Here is a 6,378-nt window from a genome sequence, read left to right as displayed (position 1 = left end):
CAGCAGTAAGAGCAGAATGGGATCTGCCAGTCTAACAATTAATCTCTCTCTATAATAAGACAATAAGTTTGAACTTTTTCCTATAGGTTACAGAGTGCCATTTAAGTTTGTTCCATAAGGAATGACACAGAAGGAACTATTTTTATTTTGCAAAGATGACTAAGGGGGCAAAAATTAATGTAAAGAGGAAGAGATTCAAAAAGGGAGAGTGAGTTGGAAGCTACTGTGGTTTGTCTAACGAGGAGATGATCATAGTCAAAACCAGTACAACAGAAATGGAACAGAGATAGCATACACTTGCAGCCATAGTAAACTAAAGGTATGGGTAAGGAGGTCAATTAAACATAAGGATATATTGATTAGTTTTGAGGTTCATGACAGTATGTTTGTTAGAAAAAAAGTGTGGAAAATTTGAAGAGGCAGTGGTAAAAGATGCATTTACCTTTAATTCATCAATCTATGAAAATATTTATTAAGCATTATCAAATAAGAAATGAATCCACATCTATGTAAGGAAAGACAATTCAGAGGGATGATTGCAGTAGAGAGAATATTCTGACCAAGAGTAAAGGGGCTTTTATTTTATAGGGAGGAGTGAACAGCCAGGGAGAAGCAAAAGTAGTGAATGGCAAGATAGGGTAGAGAGAAAGCGAGTCTTTTCTCTTAGGTAGCCTATTCCAGGAAAGGCTATCAAGGAGGAGTTGTGTGCTGCTGAAGGTGGGTCAAATTTCACAAGCTTTGGGAAGAGAGCAACTTAAGAAAAGTTTTGTTGAGGAGCATTTTGTTCTGATTGATCAGTGAGCACAAGAGATTCAGCTAATTTTTATGAGCAAGAGATGAGAATTTGGAGGGCTGGCATAGAGAAGCAAAAGGGAAGGGCATCATTAAGTTTTATCTAAATCTTATGGTGAAGAATGGTTGTTCCCAGTAAGCTGTTTCCAGAACACAGAAAGGTGAGGGGCTTTCTCTAACTGTAGCTCTCTTCCAGAATCACAGGATTCCGATAAAGTTCAAAAATGTCAGGAGCTACAAAGATATAGACCCAAGTGTCAAAATAAAGAAAGCAAAGCTACCATTGGAAACAATCAGGCTACCAGAAAAGAGAGATGTGGTAATAACTCACATAATTAAATGTTTTAACAGAGATATAGAAAAGGTAAAATATGAGTGTGTAAAAGGTTATGCATAGTTTTCAACTGCAATGTTTAAGAATTTTAAAGAGTTTATAACAGAGTGACGCCACTAAAACTGTGTAGCTCAGGGGGCACCTAGGTGGCTCAGTTGGTTGAAGGTCTGACTCCTGATTTCAGTTCAGATCATGATCTCACAGTTTGTGAGTTCAAGCCCTGCACTGGGCTCTGTGCTGATAGTGTGGAGCCTGCTTGGGATACCCTGTCTCCCTCTTTGCACCTCCCACACTCATACTCTCTCTCTTTCAGAAATAAATAAACATTTAAAAAATGTGTAGCTCAGGCTTCCAGGAGACACAAGTGTAGAAGCGAGGGCTGAACCTCAAGTTAGTTGGGCTTCTGAAACTGGCAGGCAAATATGGGGGTGTCACATAGCAAAGAAAACCCCAACACTAGAGTGGCGAATCACCAAAGCATCTGGCTGGCCCACATCATCGTGGTGGGACTACTGCACATGGCTCTATTCAGCATTTCTGTTGTCCTGATCCTGACCCTGACCAACATCATCCACTACTTGGCTATGTAGGTCTTCTTGTATATGGTGAAAGGGACACCCTTGGAGACCCTTGACGAAGGAATGGCTCTGCTACTGGCACACTGGGAAGAGATGGACTATGGATTCCAATTTACCTTTTCCCGCAATTCTTCAGCATCTCTTCAATTGTACTCTGCCTCCTGGCTAGCTTCTAAACCAATTTGATGCTGCTCACTTCCTCGTCAATATGCCTCATTGCTCAGCCTACTGCTACTTACGTTGTCCCAACTTCATAGGGTCTGTCCCTTTGGCATCAACAAATACTGAGGGATGGGGCTAGGGTTGAAGCTGAAATAAGATGCTGTAACATCCTTGCCTTCTCCGTGCTGCCTTCTATATGCTGAAAGCCTGAGAACTATACAACCTTTTCCAAACTCCCTGGAAGACAGTATGTTGTAAAGTGGGGCTCCCTAGGCCCAGCCCTGTTAGGAGCAGTGTTCTTTGAATCAGGAAATGCAGTTGGGATAAGGGACAAAACACTCTCCTCCATAGCAGGAAACCATATTTGGGCAGCATGTTTAGTGACATCTTTTTTCCAGATCTTCCCCCCACTCCACCACCCTCCTCCTTCTCTGTCTTGCTTTGTATTTTCTTTATGATAAAGATATTTTTTTTCTGAAAAAAATGTGTAGCTCTGAGACAGGCAAATAGAAAGAACCTTCTAGGCAACGGATGCAGCATGTGCTCAGGAGATGGACAGGGCTAACTTCAGTATACTAAGATGATAAGGTGCTTATCAAGAGAACTGGGAGACATAGTTAAGAGAAATAAGCAGAGGCCAGATCAGAAGGTCTTAACAAATTATTCCTACAGGCTATACAGAACCATTGAGTGTGTCCATTCCGCTGAAATTCCCTCAGCTGAGCCACTTTGCCACTTATAAACTTAGCTGGAATTTTTGCTTCTCTTGTTTTGGCCCCATTGTCTGAGAAATGGAGGGACTTTTTTGCTGTTCAATATATAATAACTGAAATGTAACTTGGTAAAACACGTTTGCAGGAGGGCTGGGTAACATTAGCTAAATATGACATTTTTACCTTGATTTCACTTGACCTTAGATTTCTGGAGGAATATTTTAGTGTTTCAAGTAAATTTCCATAAATGGAGGAATAAGGTTATAGCCACTAGAGTAAGCTCATAATTTGTCCTTTTATATTCTTCATAGATAGGTGAGGTCACTTCACTTCTAAGGAGGAAAACTGGTCAGGTTTCAAGAAACTAAATTAGTCTGAATGCTAGTAAAAAATCTCATGCCAAAATAAAAAAATGTGTGTGTCTCTGGGTTTTGCCCATAGGTAAGATAACATTTCATCAATATTTGACTATGACTTTTGGGCATTTTACCTCACCAACAAAGATTTAAGATCGCCTTCCTTGCCAATTCTTCTCACCCACCCTATAACTATTTCTTTCCTACCATTTGTTCAAACACCCTTCCAATTGCTCTCTCCTAACCCCTTTACCCCATTTCAGTTTTTCCATGCTATAACATTCCATGTTGGAAGAGCTTATTTTCCTTTTGAGTAATGCTGTTTATGAGCTATAACAATGGTTCTTAAGCTTTAATGGAAGAATCTGTTAGAGAACTAATTTAAATGCAAATTGTTATACTTATCAACAAAGATTCTGAATCAATAAGTTAGTAGTCTTAGGCCACAGGCTACAGAATGTCTGTGTTTAATAGTCATTGCAGATACCTGGAATACAGTGACTTCCACAGCATATTTAGAAAATCATTGTATGATGAGCCAGAAATTGGTTGAAAATTAGCCTAATTAGCTCTAGCTATTTTATTACCAAAATCTGAGTTTGAGAACTTAGCAGGTAATAGAGTTTCATATTGCTTATATTTTATTTTATTTTTAAAAATTTTTTAACGTTTATTTATTTTTGAGACAGAGGGAGACAGAGCATGAATGGGGGAGGGTCAGAGAGAGGGAGACACAGAATCTGAAACAGGCTCCAGGCTCTGAGCTGACACGGGGCTTGAACTCACGGACTGAGAGATCATGACCTGAGCCGAAGTCGGCCGCTTAACCGACTGAGCCACCCAGGCGCCCCATTTATATTTTAAATATATATATAGTTTGCACATGGTATCTATGTGGGGTGTTATGTTTTAGGGAAAAATTTGACTAATCTTATTTTTCTGCTAAATACTGTCATAATGTCATCAGATCATTATTATCTCTAAGGTGGGATTGCTACTGTTGTGATCATTCCTTTTTTAAGGAACAATGAGTAAATCATTTCTTGGGTAAACCCAAGAAATTGACAGTGAAGCATTAAATGGCCCATATGGAATAAAAGAGAACCCTACATGGGACACTTCCATTGTAGAAATGACATTGAATATTTCATGTTTAACAATTTGGTAACATCTATTTTTCAGAGCCAATAATGATAAACTTAAGACTTAACATAGTAGTAAGTTGTGTATTTTTCTTATTTGTTTATCTACTTTTTTTTTACCACCAGGAGTAAACACAGCAACTATCACTGTGTAAGTGTTCTATAAATATTTGCAAATGAACAATGAAATAGATGAGTAAAAGTCACAATATCATAATTCCAAATACTCCATTGAATGAGATTATCTCTTTAAAGAGAGTTGACATTAAAAATATTTTGTTTATGATTGTATTGGATTCAGTATTGTCCCCTGAAAATTCATGTCCCCTAGATCCTGTGAACAAGATGATTTTCGGAATTAGGGTCTATGCAGTTAAGATGAGGTCATACTGGATCAGAGTATGCCCTAAATCCAGTATGACTGGTACCTTTTAAAAAGAGAGAAATTTAGAAGCATGCACACACAGACACAAACACATACAGAAGATGGCCATGTAAAGATGGAAATAGAAATTGGAATAACAAAAATACAAACCTAGGAATTCCAAATATTGTTGGTAACCACCAGAATCTAGGAGAGAAGCAGGAAAAATAATATCATTAAATAGGAGAGTATGACCTTTCCTTCTACCTTGATTTTGGATTCTAGCCTCCACAACTGTGGTAGCATAAATTTCTGTTGTAATAAGCCACCCAGTTTGCAGTACTTTGTACAGAAGACCTAGGAAACTAATCCAAAGATCAACAACTTTAGAAAAGTATACAGAAAACAATGATTACATTCTGATCTCAATTATCTTTTTATTTGTTTTTAAGTAAACATATATGCATTTAAAATCTATCTCCTTTCTGTATACTATTCTCTCCATCTTTGCTTCTTCTTTTTAAAATCTTTGTTGCATATAATATCGCCACATATTATGTTATGTTTATGCTCATATACTTTCACAGAAATATTATTTTAGCTTTATATGTATGATATTTTTTATTAATGGAAAAATGATATTTGTAATGTGTGCACAGACTAAGTTCTACTCTTGGCACATTTAATCTGAAAAAAAAATTGCTCCAATGATAAAGAAGGACCACCTATTGTCTGAAGAGAGGAAAAATTGAACAACCTTATGTTTCATTAAAAAATGTCAGGCCACCTCCATTAAGAAATTAGTATGGGAGACAAATTATTGGCAAGCTGAACAATTTTTTTATCTTTTTTAGACTAACATGCCATTTCTTTAAAATTTTAATTTTAAGAATGCTAGAATTGCTCACTAGAAAATCAAGCCACAGTTTTTAGAGTTGAAAAGAGAAAAGTCCATGATTTACAGTTGGTGTAAGATTAGGCTAAGTATTTGTCTAAAATGGTTCATGCAGCTCACACTGGGTTCCAAAGGCAGTACATTTGTATTAATTTTAACTATATGTTTGAAGCCAGTTATTTTGAACCTCTTGATGATAGTGCCCCTTTGTGGGATTTGAAATACTGTGGAATAACTCATGCTGCATTGTACCCACATGGCTTCCTACTTAAGAATTAATTGCTAACATTTTGCCTTGTCCTTATGTGCATTATGCTCTAAACATAAGGACTTTTTATAATTAAGGGAAATTGCCAGTACCCTGGCCAGCAGAGTAAATGCAAACTTGTATTAACAATACTATAAGCCCCTGTGTTTGTACAGGAAATTACAATAATGTCCTAAACTCAGTGTCAAGTTTTATTCCCACGTTAATGATTCTTTGGAGCTAATGCTTATTTAAGGAGAGCAAAACTGTGTGAATGTAATGGGTATTGAGATTACACCTTTATCATTTCCAGGAATCTTTTTGTATATGAGATAAAGAATATTATTTAATTACTCTTGAAATAAACTAGATGATTTTCAAAGTTTCTGTGTATTTCAATATGCTTTCTAAATCATCTAATATTTCAGGTATTGGCAGGGTTGCAGTTGGGGGTTGGAGATAAAGCAAGAATGAGAATATCTAAGTCGTATGTTTTAAGTAATTAGTTATTTCTGGGGCACCTAAGTTAAGCATCTAACACTTGATTTCGGCTCAGGTTGTGATCTCACAGTTTGTGAGTTCAAGTCCCAAGTCAGGGCTCTGCGATGAGCGTGTGGAGCCTGCTTGGTATCCTCTCTCTGCCTCTCTCCTCCTCCCTCCCTCTCTCTCTCAAAACAAATAAATAAACTTAAATGCACCTATCAAGACATTAGAATATGTCTGTCACTCACACACCTCCTTTGCGCATATTTCCAGTAAATCATCATCCCCTCTGACCCTACTCTCTTTCTCAAC

The 6,378-nt window shown here is 37.3% G+C and overlaps 1 pseudogene; it reads left to right on the top strand.

The window, feature by feature from the left end:
* The first annotated feature begins 1,411 nt into the window (after positions 1–1,411).
* Positions 1,412–1,992, top strand: LOC106982945 (ORM1-like protein 2; annotated as a pseudogene).
* Positions 1,993–6,378: the final 4,386 nt, after the last annotated feature.

The sequence above is a fragment of the Acinonyx jubatus genome, chromosome A1 (assembly GCF_027475565.1).
Source record: "Acinonyx jubatus isolate Ajub_Pintada_27869175 chromosome A1, VMU_Ajub_asm_v1.0, whole genome shotgun sequence".
Lineage (NCBI taxonomy): Eukaryota > Metazoa > Chordata > Mammalia > Carnivora > Felidae > Acinonyx > Acinonyx jubatus.
The sequence above is the reverse complement of the archived record's forward strand: the minus strand, read 5'-3'. Positions and strand labels throughout refer to the sequence as shown.